Here is a 20968-nt window from a genome sequence, read left to right as displayed (position 1 = left end):
TCGCAGGAGATACAATGCAGATTTATACCTCTCGTAGAGGCTTTCGGTCGAGTGCGCTAACACAGACGAAACGAAGTTGGTGTAGCGCAGTAATTCGCTTAACCCCTTAACTGACGACGTGGTGCCTGTAAAACACGGTGCGGGTCGCCGAATCACCGAGCACTCTGGCTTTGTTATTAATTCTCAACCTTTCGCACACAAAATTAATCTTTGGCAAAGGAATTCTCTCAAATCGGCTACTTCTTGAAGCTTCAGCGTATAATAGACTTTGTAAGAACTTATCAAAAAACAATCGCTTCAACAATAATATTATAAAATAAATCGTTATTTCAGTAATTGAGACCGACATTGCCAAAGCGTGCATATTAATGATAGATGTGTTTTTGTTGATAAATGCGAGTTCTACATTAAAATTGCAATTAATTTATTTGAAGTGCTCGTTATTAACACGTTTGATGATGACTAAGATACATAGATTATAGAAATTGGGCCAAAGCAATTTGCGCGTTTATCCTGCTCTCTCTCTCTCTCTCCCTCTTTCTCCCCCCTCCCTCTCTCTCTCTTTTTCTATCGCTTCTTACACGCGCATAGAGTTCAATTTTTCGGCGGTATAAAAAAGATTCGAATCTACGGTTGCCTTCAGAAGTGACGCTCAAGCTTTTAAAACTCCTCTTAACGTTCCGTGGATGGAGGAGCTCGGGTCGACAGAGAAAAAGCAGTTTTATCTGTACGAAAACGAAGTGCAAATTCCAGCTAACCCCTGCGCTGAGAAGCTCTTTGAGCCTGAAATTCTCGTCCGGGTATCATCGCCTTCTAGCTATTTGTGATCGTCGATAAAATATCGTAAACGCAATGGCGACAGGATGAGAGTCGGCAAATGAAAGCCACACTCCGTCGAAAACGATGGTTCGTGGGGATTTAAAATCGTACCGTAGGAGAAGAAAACTTAAAGGAGCGCGAGGATATATACATAATAGTAAAGCTCGGCGGAGCCGACGGTACTCGGTCGGCAGCCGAGGAATAATTCGGCGATTTGCGTGATCGTGCAAAACCCGAATGTAGGAGAGTGGGCACGAATAATGCGGGGTCGCACCGATATTACTACCGATATGAGATCGTTGAATGTGGGCCAAGAATGGTAATTCGCGGTAGAAATACTAAGGGGAAGATTATTTTGTAGCCATCGTAGCACGGCGATTAAGAAAATGTAGCTGCAACGGGAGTTTCATTGAATAGTCTCGGTGCACTCGTTCCAATCGCTTTACAAACGGATAATCACGCAATAATTTCTTAGACTCACGTGCCGTCAACGCAAACGATATTATTCTTAGTCTTTTTTTTCTCTAAATTGTCTTAATTTTATTTCATTAATTTTATTTATTAATTCTTTCGAACTATACAATTTTATTTATATCACTTTGTCATTCAAATTCTGATTCTTCTGATTCCAATTTATTTTTGCAATACTTACGCTTAAAAGTTACTGTTGCGAGTATTATTGTCATTATCACTCGACTGTTGTTATCATTATTAATAATTGTGTCAAGTTGTTGAATTTACTTATAATATTAAGCGCTTGAGAGAATACCGTGTCGGAGCGCGTAATAAGCGCTTTCCGGCGTTATAATCTCTTCCTCTAATCCTCTACTCATCTTTCTTCTCATTGCTTTCACCTACCCCTGTGTAGAGAATCTTTTTTGCTCACTTTTTGCTCTTGCTCTTTTTGCACAAACAATTTTTAAAATTGCATATAGAGTGTGGTGAGAGATATTTAAGAAAATTTCTGTCTTGATCAAGATTGATTTGTTTTTGCAACAATTTCTTTTACAATATATTGTTTGCTTTTTTCAGCATAAAATTTAAAATAAATTGTATTAGAATGCGTTATTATTTTCATTTCGTAGAAAAATAGTTCCAAGTCTTAGAACTGTAAATGTTATGCTGGAATCGATTACGTATCAACCGTTTGATAGCGTGAAAATTTTTCTGAAGTAGAGATTTGTAACGTCTATCGCGATTCCTATGCACTTTGTGAATGCACACGTTTGATACTGGAAGACTTTGATAGTGCTCAAGGAAGAGAATAAAGGTCGACCGAACACCTAAAGAAAAACGCAGCAAGCGTGAAATACTCCACCGCGGAATTCGTTGAAAGGCGCAAATGGAAACCTCACTCTCGTATGGTGAAAGGTAACGACATTCTGCCGAGATATATCTCGACATTGTGCCTGGATACAATCTATAAAGTATATATGTTCGATAACAGCGATAAAAGTCGAGCAGTCCAGGAAGACGGTCTGGCAGGTACTCCAGCTTCGAGTCACTCAAGTATACCAAAAATGTGGCTCGATACGCGATAACCTTAGGCAAAAATTTCCACTGCGATTTTCAGCATCGTGTAAACGAATCGTTCGTGGATTACCAATTGCACATTGAAAATACAGTAACGTTAGATAAGCGATAAGATGTTATGCAAACATAATTCTGACACTAGATGTGTACGATGATTATATTGATTTACTTGTGACATTATCGGAAATGGATAATAGAAAAGATTTATTCAAAACGAACACAAGTAAAAATAAAATATTAATTTTAATTGTATTATTACCACACAATTTTTCGTTATGTTATAAAATAATTTTTACTTTTCTATATTATTCTGGGCATAAAGTATTTTTATCGTGAAATATAAACAATTCATTTACCTGAATGAATAACGTACGTGCCGCGTTTGAGAATAAACCAGGGATTACACCTTTTGCAAAATATTTAATAAAATTCTGTTCGTAAATTATGCAACGCTCTTGTCCACGTTCCGGTAAAATACTTTAACGGTGCTTTAAAATCAGTTTGCGTACTTTTATTCAACACTGCCCTTCGAGGAGTAAGCTTTAAGGTACGAAATCGATTTTCCGATGCCTCTCGTGGAAACCGCGTTGAATATACATGTTCACCACCACGGACCGATCGACCTCATCCGCATTCTAATCAGACCTTACTTCACACGGCCAGAAACAGCTTGCTGAACTTTAACTCGTTATCCTCGTCGACCACAGAAATGCCCTGGTTGGTTTGGCACTGCCGCGGATCGGTTCGACCAAATTCGATCGGGAATGTTTTTGACGTTGCAGCCAATTCGGAAAAATAGTTGAAGTCGTACGAACTAACGACTCCCAAGTGAAAAGTGATCAAAAAATGACAGATGCAAGCCGAATCGTGTAAATACTCTGTTTACTGGAATATATGATTTTCACGATATTACTCTAATATTTCTTATATAATATAAAAAAATTATTACGCGCAAAGTTGAGCGATTGTATATTCTTTTTTAAAAATAATATAACTTCTTCATCCTCTTTGCTACACATTATATTATCATTGTTATTAGCGGATAGCAGAATCATTGTTATTAGCGGATAGCAGAATCTTAATATTAATGCATCCTTCTTACATAGCATAATACTTCCTATATAGTAAGTTAAATATTACAGCGCGGTAACAGCAACTGTTGGTGCCATCATTATCGTCATTATTCATGAAAATAGCGAAAAATAGAATCTTCTCGCGAGAATTCTCTCCAAGCTCTTTTACGACGTAATAAAAGTTATTATTATTTTCAGTGTTATTCCTATCATATTCGTGGAAACGCCGAGCATGAAATCTTGACGCGCGCGACGTGACGTGGTGCAGTACGATTTAACACAGTCCGGCGCGACGAACACCGTCTATCTGCCTAATCCTTATACGTGCCATTACGTTGTGACAGGTAATAAGCTTCGAGGTTGTTAATTCGCCAGACTTTGATGCACATCTCGATGAAATTAGCAAGAGACTGAGAGGCCGAGAGCAATTTTAGCTAGAGTGGAATTGTCTGCCAGCGTAGACGAGATCCCTTAGAATCTAGAACTATCTAGGATCAACGGCAAATGCAACGAGATGTAGGGTCGAAGTCCTCGAAGTGGCGAAAGGACGACAACGAGACGACGTCGTTAGTAGAGCGGGTTTTCGCTAAGCTACAAACGCAAAGCTATCTACCGGAAATGGACGGCGCGGAACCGGCTGATGCGCACGTACCCGTAACAGCCGTGCATTCGGTGCTCCTTCGCTGGGAATCGAAGCGAACGGTGTATATCCTTGAGAAAATCGTAAAATTAAATGCAAATCGAACTGGTTGTAATAAAAAACGTTCGCCGCGCAGTTTATCAATTCGCGGATTACTTCGAGATAAATGAGACCACCCATTCACTACCTGCCTTTGGAATGCTTCGTATCAATCTCAAGCAAATTACACTAATTGTGCTAAATTGTTAAGGTTATATTAGTGCATATTGTTGAGAATTATTTATTATTTAATTAAAGAAATGTTGCCTATTAATATATCTCTCTTTTTAATAATTATATATCCTCATGTATTTTCTATTAGAAACATATTTCTAGTTTTACAATATGATATAATATAATTATGCGCGATTACCCTAGTTTCATGTATATTTGATGAGAAACTTTTGTGTATGTTGCAAAGCAGCACGAGTTTCTTGTACTATGCTTTGCATGGTAATATGTTTGTATTATGTAAGTGGTTTCTCTAAAAGATGATGGTACAATACGTAATATTTGAGAAAGTAGGAATATTATGAATAATAAAATTCTGAATAGAAGTACAAATTTCCAAAATCATTAGTTTTAAAATAATAATTTTCCAACTTTCACATCCAGTTTTCATATGTTTACAGTAATAATTTAATTAACAGTGATAATTTAATTTTGTGGTTTGTGTAAATCTGATTCACATTAAAAACTATATGTATTTCATCTTTTTACGAAAGAAAGATGCGATACGATGAAAATCTAATCGCAAGGAGACTTCCCGAATAGCAGGCATGCCAAGGCGTGCTTCCCCCTCCCTCAATTTGCACTTAAGGTCTCGGTGTTCGTGAAATACCTCCCTCGAGGAATGCACTTCTCCGCTCTCAAGATTTTCTTCACATAAATAATTTTCAACTGGCACCTTATCCCCATTTTCGCCCTATCACTTCCGTGCTGAGCAAGCTATTTCCCAACTACGTAATGCCGTTACAATTACTACACAAATATAACTTAAAAATACAGCAAACTGGATGACTTCCATTCGCAAATCATATTATAAATACGAGATTTTATTCGAGATGTTTTCCCTTTTATCGATTTAAATGACAGAAACAAACACAAATATTTATTACCTAAATTCTTAAAAAAATATTAAACGTTTTTATAATTTCTGAAAGTAAAATGTGAATAAAAAGTTCTAAAATTTAATGACACCATAGATGTTATTACTCCCTGCAAAATAAATATCACACTGCATTTAAAAAACTTACGAAAATTTCGATTTATCGACGCGGAATTTGTTCTTCGCGCTTGGCGACGGTGTAAAATCCACTTTACTGGATTTTGCGGAAATAACTTGTTTGCGGGATAAGTCGCTCGAAGGGATCGCCTTCGTGTAGCCGCGTGTCTGCAACAACGACGGCAGACAGCGTCGACCAGTCGCGGTCATACTGCTGTTTAGAAATTTAATGCAACCATCGCGCGTTTTCGGGCGCGCTTTCGAAAGTAGTTTGCGATATCGTAAATCACAATCGTGTATATACCCGTCGAGCGGGCGGGGCGGCCGGCGGCCTGCGGGTGGGCGTAATGCATTCATGTGTGTATTGCTCGGCAACCCGATAATGTATTCGCGGGGATATAACGTATCGATGTCGAATCTTCCCATCGAAAAATAACCGCGTCGACGGTATGCATCGAGCGAGAAACATGAAGTAGATGATGCGCGCAAAGGGAAGACGCGAACGAGCGGGGGGGGGGGGAAGGGAGGGGGACGACGAGCTTGAAAGTGGTATCATGGTGAAGTCACGAGCAAAAGGACGACGTTTGTGCGCTTCCTCTCCGTGTATCTGTGTCTACTGACTGTGTGAGGGAGAAGGAAAGACGGACTAGGAAAAAGTCGAGCCGCGCAGAGGGCGAGGAAGTTTCTGTTTTTCGCAGAGACGGAGCTCGCGAACCGCGAAGAGACAAACGCGACTGTTATTAGCCGAAATTCTTATACACACAATGTCACCCGTTTCTTATCGCACGGTATTGTCTCGTGCAGCGTCGGGAAAGGCAGTTGCATAGGTGTATATGATATACAATTCCCGTAGAGCTACCAAACTCGAGAAAAAGAGATGGCAACGTTAACATCTCGTTGAAATATCTGCTCCAGCACGTTTAAACTCTGCAAGTTTTACGACTTTGGCAAAATTATCATATAATGAACTTTTAAGATTCGTTAATTTCGAGGCGAGATGCACTTTATTGTATTTAATAATCGCTTGCTAATTACGATGTCACGTAGCACAAAATAAACTCAATTCTATATTAAGAAAGATAATTTTTAATGACTAAATATAATAGAATACGAAGAGATCTCTATTAATAGCTCTACATGTAAGAGTTTCATTATAGCTCAAGTTTTCCCAAAACTTTTTGCGTTCTCCTTAAGGATAACGCGGCTCCTAGCCTATTAAGGAATAAGTTCGAACGTTACGAAGAAGATTACTTATCTCATTAATGATTTATTCTAATTAATGTAAAATTTTTTCATGACAATCATAGCTCGGCGTGTTCTATCATCATAAAATCCCTACATCAAATTTATTATTATTAATCACAATCCAATATCATTTCTGCAGCGCTAAAGTCATAGACAAAAGGAACATTCATGCATAGTCAGAACGAAGTCCACGGAGAGCGCGGATAAATTTTTGTTGTCCCGCGCCGACAAAGAGAGAAAAAAAAATGCAAGAGCGAGAGGACGGGCGGAACGAGGAGCTTAAAGAGGGTGGATAGAGCAACGCGCGGGTCCCAACGGGCACGAGTATTCTTGAATATTCGTAAACGGAAAATGCATTCCACGCAAGTTCATACGCGTACCATCACCGATACACGTATGCGTATATAATATAAACGCGCATACGTATACGTGTGTATCTGCCGACGTTTTGGAAAAGGGACAGCGCGCGCGGCTGTTTAAATTACTAAACTTTAAACTTTCACTCACGTATGCAAACTAATGCAAACTGGAGGCTTGTGGAAGGAACTGCAAACAGCTCGCTCGGGACTCCCCGCTACTATCCGCGCTCCCAGGACAGGTTCTCTCAACACCCTCCAACCTCTGCCCGACCGTCTTCTCTCTCTCCCTCTCTCTTCCCGCATCCTCTCTTGTCTAAACGCCCCTGCTTTTCCCTAGCGTGTACCACCATCCCGCCACCCCGTCGCCGCACAACTCGCGGCTTCGTTATCTATATATCGGGTGTCCTAATTCTCTCCGCCGTGGCGCGCGGCGGTGGTCGCCGCACCGCCCATCCATCGCTTTATCCTTGCGAGTGTTTTCGCTTAACCAAATGAAGACCGAGTAAAGCACGTCATTAAAAGCGCGAGAAGTGGTATTCATTCCTGCGACCAGGCGGCGGCCGGCGGTTAGGCAAGTTCAACATACTCTTCTCTCGAGCTTTGTTGTAGACAAACGATTTGCCAGCACCGCCGGGCGCTCGTTCCTAACGTCATTAGGCTTTGCGGTGGGGTATGCGTGTTTAAGTTAGACAGATTCAAGGGGCGGCGAAAAGAGCTAAAAAAGCAGAAGAGCTTTCAACGCGGTGGCCATCATCGTTCTGTTCGATGACATGAATGTTTCATTGGTCACGGATAGTGGGTAAATCGTGAAATCGGACAATCGCGTATAATTGTCAGTTTTTCCGATATTAATCACGGCGCACAATTTGTTAATGAATTTAATGAACGAGTCACAATCGTTTTGTGAGATGGGCATTGACGAGGAGGGTCCGCTGCGGCTGATGTAATCGTGAACAGTATAATGCATCGGAAATTTTGCATAATGCATAACATGAAAATGGTACGCACCGTTGCTCTGCTGATCCCGCATGTCATAATGCGCACTTTGTTAAATCTGGCATTAAACATGAGATATTTTGCAACGGTCGGGAATTTCAAAAAAGAAATTCGCGAACAAAATTTATGTATATATACTTGTTAAAATGTTTATACACACTCCCCAGTTTAATGAAATATTGCATAAATCTGTTTATAATATGAATTTCGCAGACAAAATTCTAACGCAATCTCAACTCTTTCTCAATTCTTTTCCTACAGTGGTTATTAAGATCCTCATAGCTAGCTGAAATCTATATCTTGAAACGATTGGGACTAATCGTATTAATCGAACGGTGATTTTCTCGCTGATTGGAATTCGGGGATTGCGTTGCGAACCAGAAGGAAGCTCGCGTCATTCGTGCTGTAAGTCAGCATGTCCCGTAACTTGTAGTTAATCGGCAAACCGTGGAGATATCGTGCAGAAACAGTCTATATATGCCGAAGCTGCAGGAGGCCAACGATAAGTCAGCGAAATTATCGAGATTGTCTTTCGAAGTTGCCGTGGTGGCGGCGGCGGCGACGGCGGCGGCGACGGTGGTGCTTTGTGGGTAATTTAGTGCAAGCCGTAAGTAATAATCGATGCCGCGCGAGTAGCGCAGTGTATGTGGTAGGCGCTAATAAGGACTCGCATATACGTAATGCGAGTGCGCGTACACACGCTCCCGTGTATAATACATGCACTAATACCGCGCCACATTCCATAATGGATGTCAGTTGTAATTCATAGCCAAATGCATAAACGTCCTTGTCGGCTATTAACGCTAAGATTTACTCGAAAGAGCTGGAAAATTAAATGATACTCTCCGGTTTTCTGCGCACCATTTTTTCACACAATTATTTTATTTTGTCGGCGGAGATTTTCACATTGATTTCCAGTAGACATAAGAGTGTCGACGAAAATGTAATTTTGTTTTACATTTGATTCTGCTTCTCACTTTCTCTCCTTTTTCAATAAATTTTTCTCTCTCTCTCTCTGTCTTACAAATTGAACGTATCAAATGAAAAATTTATCTTGAAATTGTTTGCGCACACTTGTTATGCATTTCAAAGCAGCTACTATTTATAATAATATAATGATGGTATTTTTTATCGATAAGGAATATTGCAAATATTGTAAAAATTCCATATTTATTCTATCAAATTATTTTATAATGTTATTGTATCTTTTAATTATATCTTCAAGTGTAATTAAAGTGGTAAACATGAGTACAAAGTTACGCTTAGAACAAAAGCTAGTTGTATATTACAAAATTATTTAATCACCAAAATTCAATTAGTGTTTAATGTACGCATCGCGTATGTGTTATTAATTATAACAGTATTTTCACAGCATTTTCGCCCCTTAAATTATTGCGCGCGGTCTCGAGGTTAATCGAGATATTGTGATACATTAAAATTTTATTATTAATAAAATTATTTTACTGCTTTAATTTCAAGATAAGTAAATGGGTATTACTTTTCGTTAAATTCATTAATATTTCTTGTAATTAATAATTTCTCGCTCGGCATTGCGCGTTGCATGCTGAAAATATCTAGAAATTAATTTCTGCTTGGGGTGAGAAACATGCTGCGCGAACTTTGCTTGATTTGTACTTTGAATGGAGCACGCGCTGCTCGACGACTCATGTGACGGATAGATTAATGGTATTAACATTAGTAATAGCGTCATAAAGCATCCAAACGCACAACTCCCTTTCCATTTCATTTCGCAAGTTGCTATTTTAATTACACTAATGGACGGTCGGAATCTTCGATGTATAACGTCGATGTCCCACACATCGCGCACTTTCTTTCGATACAAATTATATAAGAAATATAGAGATTTATTATATAAATTATAAGACTATAAATTAACATAATAAATATATAAATCATTTCTTTACATACAATAAATTTAATTACCAATTTATTAACCACGAGTAGCAATTTCTTTACTCAGGTTTTACTTTTTAAATTTGTTACTGCACCATGCAGCATGTGTCCATTTCAACCACAGTAATATTTAATACTCTTATTACGGGAGCGCTGAATGCGATAAGTTAGTCCGTTATTAATTCTAAATTAAATGGACTGAAACGTAATTAAAAAGAAAAAACGGTCGCCTGGCGATGAAAGTGGCTGAAGCAAATGGCTCGTCTCGACGGCACGAATTAAGATCGACTGAAGCAAGACATTTTCGGAAGTACGATCTCTTTCTCCTCGAATAAATTATTCATGATTTCAATGGGTGATTAATAGGGACTTTAAGTCGAGAGATTATTAAGACAAATGACGTCGATAGAAAAACTTTTATATTTACACAAATCACTTCGAAAATATTTTGTCATCGTCGCGCAAAAATGAGAAAATCAAAAGGAATTTACTAGAATCCGTTAAAAGGCGTATTATGTTTATTAGTTCTGCAAATTATAGGATTATAAATTACACGCGAGAAGTAAATTCCACGTAAATGGGAATAATTCAATGTCCGCGGAGAACATTGTTTATATGAAATTCTCTAGAGATTTAATCGTTGGTATAACATATTTTGCGAAAAGTATCATTTCAACATTCAGCAAGTAGAATTTGCTGACAGTATGACTAATAGCTGCATCAGATTTCGCTACTATTGTATGATGCACAAGCGCTAAAACATTTCGTAACTGCATCATTTATTTACACGCATATGTACGTGTCTTACTTTAATAATCAAGTATTTTTTCCTTATTTGTTAATGACAGAAAAAAGTTTGCACGCAAGTTTGTATTATACCATTCAATTGCAAAATAATGTAATATACTATGAAATATTATCGTGACTCATTTAGCACGTCATTCTTACAGTTTCTTATCTTTCACTTATTCACACGATAAAATATTTCTGCAAATGTGTGCTATTGAAATTGTTTTTCATGATAACGTATTGCTATAAATCTTTGATTTCATTATATCGTAAGATTCCGTAAGATTCTAAGAAAATTTGTTTGCATCTTGCATACAAATTTATATGATTTCTTACGTCAATATATATATGATATCTTACGTCAATAAATTTAATAATTAATAAGATGTAATCAATAAGTTTCCGTTATAAAACATTTATAGAACAAACCGCAGGAAACTGATGACGTAGTAATCATAAAACTTACGTCAATAGAAACTAACGTCAAAGAAGAAACAAACGGAAATTTAAGACAAATTGACATTGGCATTCAATGAGTTCCAATAAAGAACCCGGAAATCGCTTTCTGTTATTCAATATCTTGTAAGCGCACTATCGTACGAGATACATGTATCTCTGACGCGCGTTTAAACAGATTTATTATACGTTTTGAAAATTCGCTACGAAATTTGCACTTACTGTATCTCTAGTATACATAGATGCTGTCTCATCGACTGAAATTCCCTCTTTGAATATACATCACAGAACTTGTTGCTACTGCATAGATACACATATAATTTAGAGTTAATGAGATGTTATATAATTTACTCGTAATTAAGATCATCATCCATGTCTATACTGTCATGTTGAAATATTAATAGAGGTATCGATGTACACGAGCTACGTTATGACTATTGCATTCGATCCATGCTGACCAGAAAGAGAGAGAGAGAGAGAGAGAGAGAGAGAAAGAAAGAGAGAGACAGTGATAAATTACAATGTAGATAATAATAATAATCTCGAGTTTTTTACTAATAAAACAAATATACATGTCTTACTGTGAAAAAAAAGTTTGATCAGAGTTGCACAATTGCAACGTCAATTTACACGATAAATATTAACTCGTCTTGTTGAAGCAACTATTACGTAAAGTGTCTGTATTATCTATCATGACAAAAAGATGAAATTATTATTGACAATGAGAAAAATGTTTAGGAAAGAAAAGTCTGCGATCTTTGTTACTGTTACATATAGTAAATACATCATGTACGATATCAGTAGGTACGAGGAAACTAAATTTGTCGTAACACATGATACTTCCTTCCCTGAATAATTATGCAATTAGCCACGAACATTCCTGACTTATATTTAACCAGCAATTTAGTCTAATCGTTGACTCGAGTAAGCGGAAAAGCAATTTTCTAGTTTTGCTAAATGGCTTATTAATAACCAGCGGATTTCCCTTAGCATTACGGTTGCGTCAAAAAAATGATGATTCATATTGTGTATGCGTGGTGAGCGGCAGAAATAACTGTTTGCGACTGATTTCTATCGAATTTTGAAAGAAATATGAATTAGAAATTAACAAGTAATGCATAAGTAATGTCGTAGTTGAATGTCATAGGTTGCATTAAAAACTAGTTAGCCGAAATCTGCAATTTTGTTAAAGTAAAATTGAAATATCTCAACGATTATTGGTATATTTCCTATATTATATGCGGCAATTTCAGCCACTTTGATCAAAATTATCAGTTTTTAATTTACGAAATAAATATTTCGAGAAGCTTCATTTTCGTCGAGCATTGGAAAATTCATAAGGGGATTGTATATTTTTTTTGATATCAGATTTTTATGATATTCAACGCTTATTCAATTATTTCGCGATAGAAAAGCGCATTTCCCGGCGCGCGTTGTATTGTCCTTGGAAATCCCTACCTCACCGTTTATGACGTACCGATGACGTTTCAACCTGTTCAGTGGCATCTACGAAGACTGTTATGCATGTGTGAAGGTTACGGCCAAGAGCAACGCTAACGAAATCACGCGTATGTCTACGTGATGACTAATTTCAGATGCATGTATCTCACTGGAGAACCAAATGTCATGGAATTTTTTTAAAAATATTTTTCTGACTAACAAATTGTTTAACAAACATTAATTGCCTAATTTGCCTAAAAGTAAAATTTATTATTTCCAAAAATAATGAAACATTGTATACGTTGGATCGTATTATATTGCCAATTTCATAATTAATTAAAATAATTTAATTTTATAATTTTATATTTAATATAATTGAATTTTATAATTTTATATTTAATATAATTGAATTTTATATTTTTATGTAAAAATTAAAGTAAAAGTTTTTATGATATTTCGTGCAATTTGTAATGCACAATTTGACTTCCTTATAAATATCAGAGTACATTTTTTACGCGTGAGACATTGTGCTGATTAGTTAGAAGAATCATACATCATAATTCAGATTAATATAAACAATGAAAAACAAATCAAATCATCTAGTCGGTGATGTCTTCGAAAATAGTTAGCGGTTCTTTATTTATTCGTATAGTGGGACGTATAATTCACTAAATAACTGCTATCCCGGCGGATACTACATTGGAAATATAAAATATATTCTTTCATTTCCCCGAGGATCTCTAAGAGCTTAGCAAAAGATACAGTTAACGGAAAGGTAGTCCTCTCACGATCGGACCCATTCAGGTAAATGATCACCTCTTGCCTTGGATTAATCTATCCCTTATCTTTGCTCTTCCTTCTTTCTCTCCTTTTCTGAGAACAACTAAAAACGATGACACACCTTGAGACAGCAAGGATACTTCCTCCCCTCTCCTACTATTTTCCTTCCACTACTAACCTGCCGGAGTACTTATGGAGTCTCTCGCAGATTAACTTTTGATACGCGTCTCCAGTCTTCGTGCAAGCGTCGTTTCGTACGTGTGCGGCGTAACACGTTTCGCTGTCGATTATTAAATTTGTATTAGCGCCAGCGAATTACTCGTAAAGCGTAATTTGACTGGTAACTCGAGGTGAAGGCATTACGGGTAGGATCACGGTGAAACGAGGAGGAGCCTGTGAAGAAGAGAGACCCGTAGAAAGAGAGAGGTGGAGCGAGGCCGCGTCGAGTTGGACGAAGAACGGAAGAACGTGAGTGTAAAGTAATCGTTAATCTTGTTGGCCGCGGAAGCGCGGAGGGCAGCGCGTAAGTTTAATCTAAATTATGCAAAATGATTTGCATCGCACCAGCGGAGAGACGCTTTTAGAGAGTCTTCCTTTGTGTTCGCAAAGCAAACCGAGCACGGTTTTATGCTCGATTTCGTGATGGTCGTGATTTCATAGTAATTCGGAAAATCGTTTATCACATTCGCAAAACGTTCATTTCTCACGAAAATTCTCATCAAGCACTTTGAAGGCAATTCAGTATTTCCGATAATATGTATTTAAAAAAAAAAATCACCCATTTCTGTTATCTACTATTGTTTCCCAAAATTAAAATTTTATTTTAATGTTTTTTTAATTAACTATGAAATAGAAAAACAAATATTTTTTGATGCGTTATCGTTTGCGTTTGACATTTGATATTTAGCACTCGAGAGTCTTAATTATGCTTATCAATTATGCTTAATTTTATTAATAATTTCATTATATGTATGATATATTAGATGTTATATTATCAAAAAAGAGAGATATAACCGTTGTTATATTTAAAATTACCGCAATTAATATTTAATAAATAATAATTATTACAGTTAATAATTATTTAATATATTGATATTGCCAACGATACAGAGTTTAAACACAACGAAATTTCGCCATTTGACTTAAAACTTTCGGCAAAATTATCCGTGTAGGAAAGTTGCATTTATGCGGACGTAAATATGTAAATGGTACTGAGACAAGTACGCATTCTTTGTTTGCAAACGAGAATTAATCTCCGAATTTTTCGTGCGCGAGAGATGAAATTAGCCAGCTTCGGTTACCGAAGCGTCCACGTTGATGGAAGAGACAGGCAAAAATTAATCGTTCTCGTCAACCGCTCGAGAGTCAGCCGGTGTACGTGTAATCCTTGCGATTTGTATTTTCTCGCGGTAATGCGTCAGAGGAAATAGTAGAAAGAAAAAAAAAGAAAAGACAAAGGAGAGACAGAAGCAGTAGCGAGGGAGTGCGCGAACGTACTCGGCGCCATGTATTTCATTTCTACGATTGCAGATTACGGTGCGATGGACCTATTTTTTAAAATTACGATGCACCATATATCGGCCGCCGCGTGACAACCTGGCAAGGCTAGGCGATAAATTGTTTTAAAACTCGTTGCGCATTTATAATGGATATCCGCACATGGTCTTGCAAACGCTCTATAATCCTTCCGCCATGTGAGATAATAAAAAAAAAAAAAAAAAAAAAGCAGACCAAAAAGAAAAAAAAAAAAATCCGAATAAACATCGGCTGAACGTTCGAAAGGTCACGAATCGTCATCCGTATAGATAAGCTGAAATGCAAATCTACAAAGAAAAAGGAAATAGAAGTGCGAGAAACAAGTTTTTCATCTCCGTCTCTTTCGCAGTAGATTCGCAGCGGATTCCGTTTTCTCCGTCTATATCGCTATAATCTGGAAAGGAGCAACGAAGCGCTAACCAAGGGTTACTTAAGCTAGACTGTCGGTGCAACTTAGTCTAAAGGGTCGGTCACTGTATCGTGGAGTAATGTTGAAACTTTCCTCCGGAATTATCGCGAGTATTTCACCTGAAGGAACCAGATATACCCGCCCATTGTGTTCTGTTCTATGCTTGGAATTTAAGCATTCAGATGGAGATAGCGCAATTTATTATTCCGTACCAAAGTTAACTTGTCTTTAATCACGTCGAGTGGTGTGCGTTGTTATCTCAATAGCTTTTATCACAAGCTTGAGCTCTCTTTCGAAATTCAAGTCTGTACGTCCAATGACATACGAATTTCGAGTATCATTTGGGCATTGCATCGAAAAAATCAGCATCATCTGCTGTGCATTTAATTTTGCACGATGCTTCCAGTTTTACGTTTGATTACTTAAATCGGACATTACGATATTAAATCGATACAAGTAGTTTGAATCTCCTTCAACTTGCTTGGAGGGATGGTAATTTATCTTGATGGCGACGTTGCGTGTCGTCTTTACTAAGCGTGTTGCTTAGGGATACTTTATAATTACTGCGAACGTTCTGTCGCTTCCGTTCACAGGGTAATTTCTGCTGATATCGGTTTAAATAGCCCGAGGCGACGTTAATTGATACTGAAAATACAGTATGTTGTAAGAAGAAAATCGACACAAAATTGTTTTCTAAAATGTATGTATTATTACGAAAGCGCTAATCATGATATCAACACTTTATATTATATATAAATGGATTGCGATTGATGCAAGCTGGAAATTATTCCTACAATTGTTAATTGTGCAATTTGATACAAGTATTCTAAAATTGGCTTGAATTAAATTCAGAAATTGCGCTTGCAATACCATTACTCCTCAAATTTAAACTTATATAACACATATTAAATATAAAATAGTATAAAAGTATAAAATAGTATAAAATAGTATAAAAGTAGAAAAATATCGTGTTATTAAAATTTTCATATAATAAAACTTGGATATCAATATATATACTTCATAAATGATGGATTGATTTTTCAAAATATGGAAGTTACGTAAAATTTTTTTTTTTTTTATATAGCAAGAACGTATTTTAATCTCTGAATATTATTTTTTAAGTTATAATAACATGACTTTTCAATTTCTATTTTTTCTCAGAAACAGTTTAGAGAAATATTTGAACAGAAAAGGTAAACGTTAAATTTTTAATAGGTTTAATGGCAACATGCTATTTTTAGCGTTGTTCTTAACAATGTTACAACAACAACAGCAGCCTGTGTAAACAATAGAATATTTTTATTTGTTAATACGGAACCGCATAATGGTTGCCATAAGGGTTTATCGTCGTTTAACGCATTGTATCCGCAAGGTATTTCGAAAGAAAATATTTCCCTGTTCGCCGTGCATCATCTATAAAAGTTTACGTCAACGTGCGAAATAACTGCTGTCTACCTATTATGGTCGAAATTTTACGGCATCTTTTAAACTGCTTGTCACAGATCGTGATGATGTGTAATTTTTATTGTTGATGCTACGACTTTCATAAAGTAGCCACTGTGATATAGTAACCGGGATACCGCTGCATCGGATTAAAATGCAATCGGTTGAAACATAAATCGTCCGCATTCCCACACGCCATTATTTCAGCTCTATTTGAGCAAATCGATATTTAACCGATATTTAACCGTACAACACTTATACAATCCGTAATTTTAATATTATCAAATATATATATATATGTATTATATAAAATAATTTAAATATTATATTAAATATCCGATCATATCATTGGAATGCTGTGCTGATGCTACTTTTTTTCATTTACATTTCGCTTTATTATTATCAGTTTAAACTGAAAAAGGCTGCATTTATGTGCTCAGATATATCCATTGATAATTATTTTTCCTATTGAAAAACTGTGAAATTTAAATATATTGCAGTAAAAAAATATATAAGAATCCCTATTTAGAGTAATGTATCGTATGAAAAATGTTCTGCATAAATGGCCATTTACACGCCGTTTTATTCGGTCGGAAAATTAGCTTCAAACTTTCTGTGGATGGGTAAACCGCGGATCGTGGTCGCTAGCCGCGCGCGAAAATTTCGCGAAACGCGGTAGCGGGAAAACAAACATGCTTGCGTCAACATTCCTGCCCTTCACAGTTTTGTGGAAACTCTGTATAATTTTCTTTCATTGTACTTCTCACCTTTCTTAAACGAAAGTTTTACCGCAGTTGCGTGGAGTTTCTTCGCTTTCTCTAGAAGACATGTGTACGACAAAATCGCGACTTTTCACTGAGTATCGCGAAATATCATAGGCTGTATTGCGAACGGATAGTTCTAATCAATCGATATTTTTTTATTAAATTTTTTTGTTCCCTTCAATTTCAGTATAGAATATTTTTTCAATAAACAAATAAGTGTAAAAAAATATTATTAATTTCCATAATCCAGAATTTCCATACATCAGATTTTTTGCACTTTTCTTTTTATTTGACATAACAAATCTAAAATCTTTTCATCATAAATATTTATTTGTATTGTAAAGTTCAAGCGTCATATATACAATATATATATATATATATATACATAATATTATTTATATTCACATTCCTGTACAAATCGAAATGTCACTTTGTCTTATTTCGCTGCGGCGCACTATGTGGCGAACTTGTGGAACCACAAATGTAGTGAAATAAAATTGTCGTAAAGAGAACAGACCTGCTGTTTTAGTACGTTAATCGCTGTAGGTAGCACCGAATTTTAATGCACTGGTATTTTCCCTAAGGTGTTTCTCTCGTAAAATAGTGCCATATAACTCGAGTCGTTGACTACATTAGAAAACACAAGATACAGAGTGATTCACTCGAAAAGTGGAAACTCGTAAAAATGTTAAAAATACGAGAATCGTTGAATGGAATAACAGTATCTTGACAGTATCAAACTAAAATGTACAGACGCCGGATTATTTATGAAAGATATTTACTATTTTTAAATTATAAATTTAATTGTTATAGCCCTCTAAACTTTTTCTGCTTTTTATTTATAATCACTACAAGTTCTTTAAGATGCCAATGTAAAGTTTTGCAATTTATATTGTATTCATAATAAAATTAAGAGATATATAATAATAAGAAAAATATACAATTTATAAAAACGTATAGGAGAATTAAATTTTTCGTTAAGCATTCTCATTTATAAAATTGCATTAAATAAAAAATAATATTTGCAAATCATCACGCATTCATTTATATCGCACGGATTTTTCTTCTGATTTCAATGCATATAGATAAATATGCGTTATTTTATTTGTTATGAAAATATTGGTTAATCTGTTAATTTATTGTTCTCCACTCTTCGCAATGCAATCATGTGATGTAAATTCATACGTTTTGATATGCGTTACTTCAGTTCAATTTTTGTTTATCAATCATTAAAATGTGTAGATTATATAAAATACATATATGAGATATAAAAAATACTTCTAATATTTTCTGAATTTTTTTCTTGCAGCGTAATTATATTTACTATATCATTTAATAATCTATATGTATTTTAATTGCGTCTTATAACAGACGGGCATTTTAAGATATATTACCTAAACTAAAATAATGAAATTTACGATAAAATTTAGGAATTTAGAAGCAAAAAATAAATTTTATAAACGTGTTAAAATAAATCATCCTTACCTATGTTTTGCAAAAATCAATAACTGTTACTTGCTTTATCGTTATTTTTGTCTGACAATTGCCAGAATATATTAATACAAATTTTAAATAATATATGTATAATTTTCAGATTTTGCATTTTTGTGTGGAGCAATAAAAAACGCTTGGTATTAAAAATGCATCCTTCGTCACCGATCTTCCTTATCATAGTCTGCCTCGTGGTTCATTCGACCGTTGGTATCTCGGAAATGGTCAACTCCGATGCTTTCTATTTCCCTGACCAAGCGGATTACATCAAACTTGCTGTAAAATGCAGCGATAACATGATACTGTGGCCCGGTAACCGTCGTTGCTACAAGGAAGGCGAGCAAGGTCCCTGCAACGTCGGTCGAGTACTGGTTTTCGACCGCCGGTTACTAAAGCCGTATTGCAAGGACCTTATATTTTAAGAAGACGTAGATAGAAACATAACCAACTGCTGGCGTTATATAATTTACTACGTGCGCGGTTTGGTATACAATAGGTGACGGTAGCGACTGTAAATTTCCTAGGACAGGTGTCCGGGAAAGAAAACCGCCGTGTTCCGTTGAGGCTCACAATTCTATCTGATGCAGACAAAAATATTTGTTTAAGTGAAACGCGTAGAAATTTCCATAATGCAAGTATAAATACTATTCTCGCTGGCTGTGTGTCCAACGTAAGCAGCTACATTTCGCGAAAATAATATTATGGGGTAATATAAAAGCAAATTGCATCGCGCGCTACGTTTGCGTTATGGAAATTTACGTTTTCTCTAGGCAAAAATTTTTAATTTATTAAAAGCAAACTGCAAGAAAGAAACTTAAATCAAAAATTAGTCTGATAATTAACACGAGATATATTTTAATTTAAGAGTGAGAACTTATATAATATATATTACAAAACAAAAGACGAATTTATGGTGCTATTATAGTGTCATATTTAATTTATGGTGTATAAATATTTTTCCCTGCATTAATCTCTTGCCTCAGTATCGGTATCTTAATTGAATAAGCCTGTTGTTCAAAATGCTTTAATTTATTGCATTAAGTAAATGTGCCGTAATAATAATTAGTTTTTTATATTTGATGTTATATTTTTGCTATAATAAATTCTTAATTTAATATGCATAAATATAATAATCAGTTTTTACTCATTAAATTACCACAGGATAATTATAAACCTAGATGTATGTTTAAGATTAATAATATATGAAATAATGCAAACAATTTTGTACATATATAATATTTATGAATCTATAAGCAATATGTTTGTATTTCGACACTGGTCAGCGTCTCATAGTAAATTATTTCACCAATTTGTACTTATAATTTCTATTACTTTATACCATTTATATTCATGTATTTATTATTATAAGAATTATTGATTAATATTAGAACAAGTGCTGTATCATTTAGTATATATTTGCGCTATTATTCTGACTCGTGATATGAGAGTAAATGAATGAAAAAGAGTAAAGTATTTTCGAATGCCAAATATTCGTTTATATCCATGCATATATTGATATGCGTACATATAAATAATAAATAAAGTTAAATGTACTGACGACTATCATTAAAAATAAATACGACTACCGAGAGCGAACTGTGGATGTTTATCGAACTGTATACGCCAGTATTTATTAATCGATCGTGACTTGATGTTCGGAGAAGTGGATAAAACGACCCTCACACCATGTTACTTCGGCCCGGAGGGTTCGCTCCGCGTCCCCATGCAATATCTCAGGGCCCAATGTGACATCGATTCGCAATTTGGTACGGTGGTTGACAATATGGAGAGACGAGAAATGATTTGGAGCTACGAATGCTAGCCATGGCAGAGTCGTTTCGAGATATCTCGCGGTCCCACCCTCTTCCCTCCCGCTGCTACGTACTTGATACGTGAGCAGGGTAACAAGTGTCGCGAGATGTTTTCGATTAACCTCATTTTAAAAATGACTGTCGTTCTTTACCATCGGATGGAGATCCGATAGCCTCGTCGCGTCTTCCATCTTTATTCGTTGGGT

At 35.9% G+C, this 20968-nt stretch overlaps 1 long non-coding RNA gene across 1 annotated transcript; it reads left to right on the top strand.

Moving 5' to 3' along the window:
• Positions 1–13552: 13552 nt before the first annotated feature.
• LOC137000323 (uncharacterized) lies at positions 13553–20547 on the top strand. The gene is made up of 2 exons (XR_010890585.1): positions 13553–13776; positions 19055–20547. It is a non-coding gene; the product is annotated as an uncharacterized lncRNA (long non-coding RNA).
• The last annotated feature ends 421 nt before the right edge of the window (positions 20548–20968 follow it).

This window comes from Linepithema humile, chromosome 6 (genome assembly GCF_040581485.1).
Source record: "Linepithema humile isolate Giens D197 chromosome 6, Lhum_UNIL_v1.0, whole genome shotgun sequence".
NCBI lineage: Eukaryota > Metazoa > Arthropoda > Insecta > Hymenoptera > Formicidae > Linepithema > Linepithema humile.
Note: the sequence above shows the minus strand (reverse complement) of the source record. Positions and strands in the feature narration are given on the sequence as shown.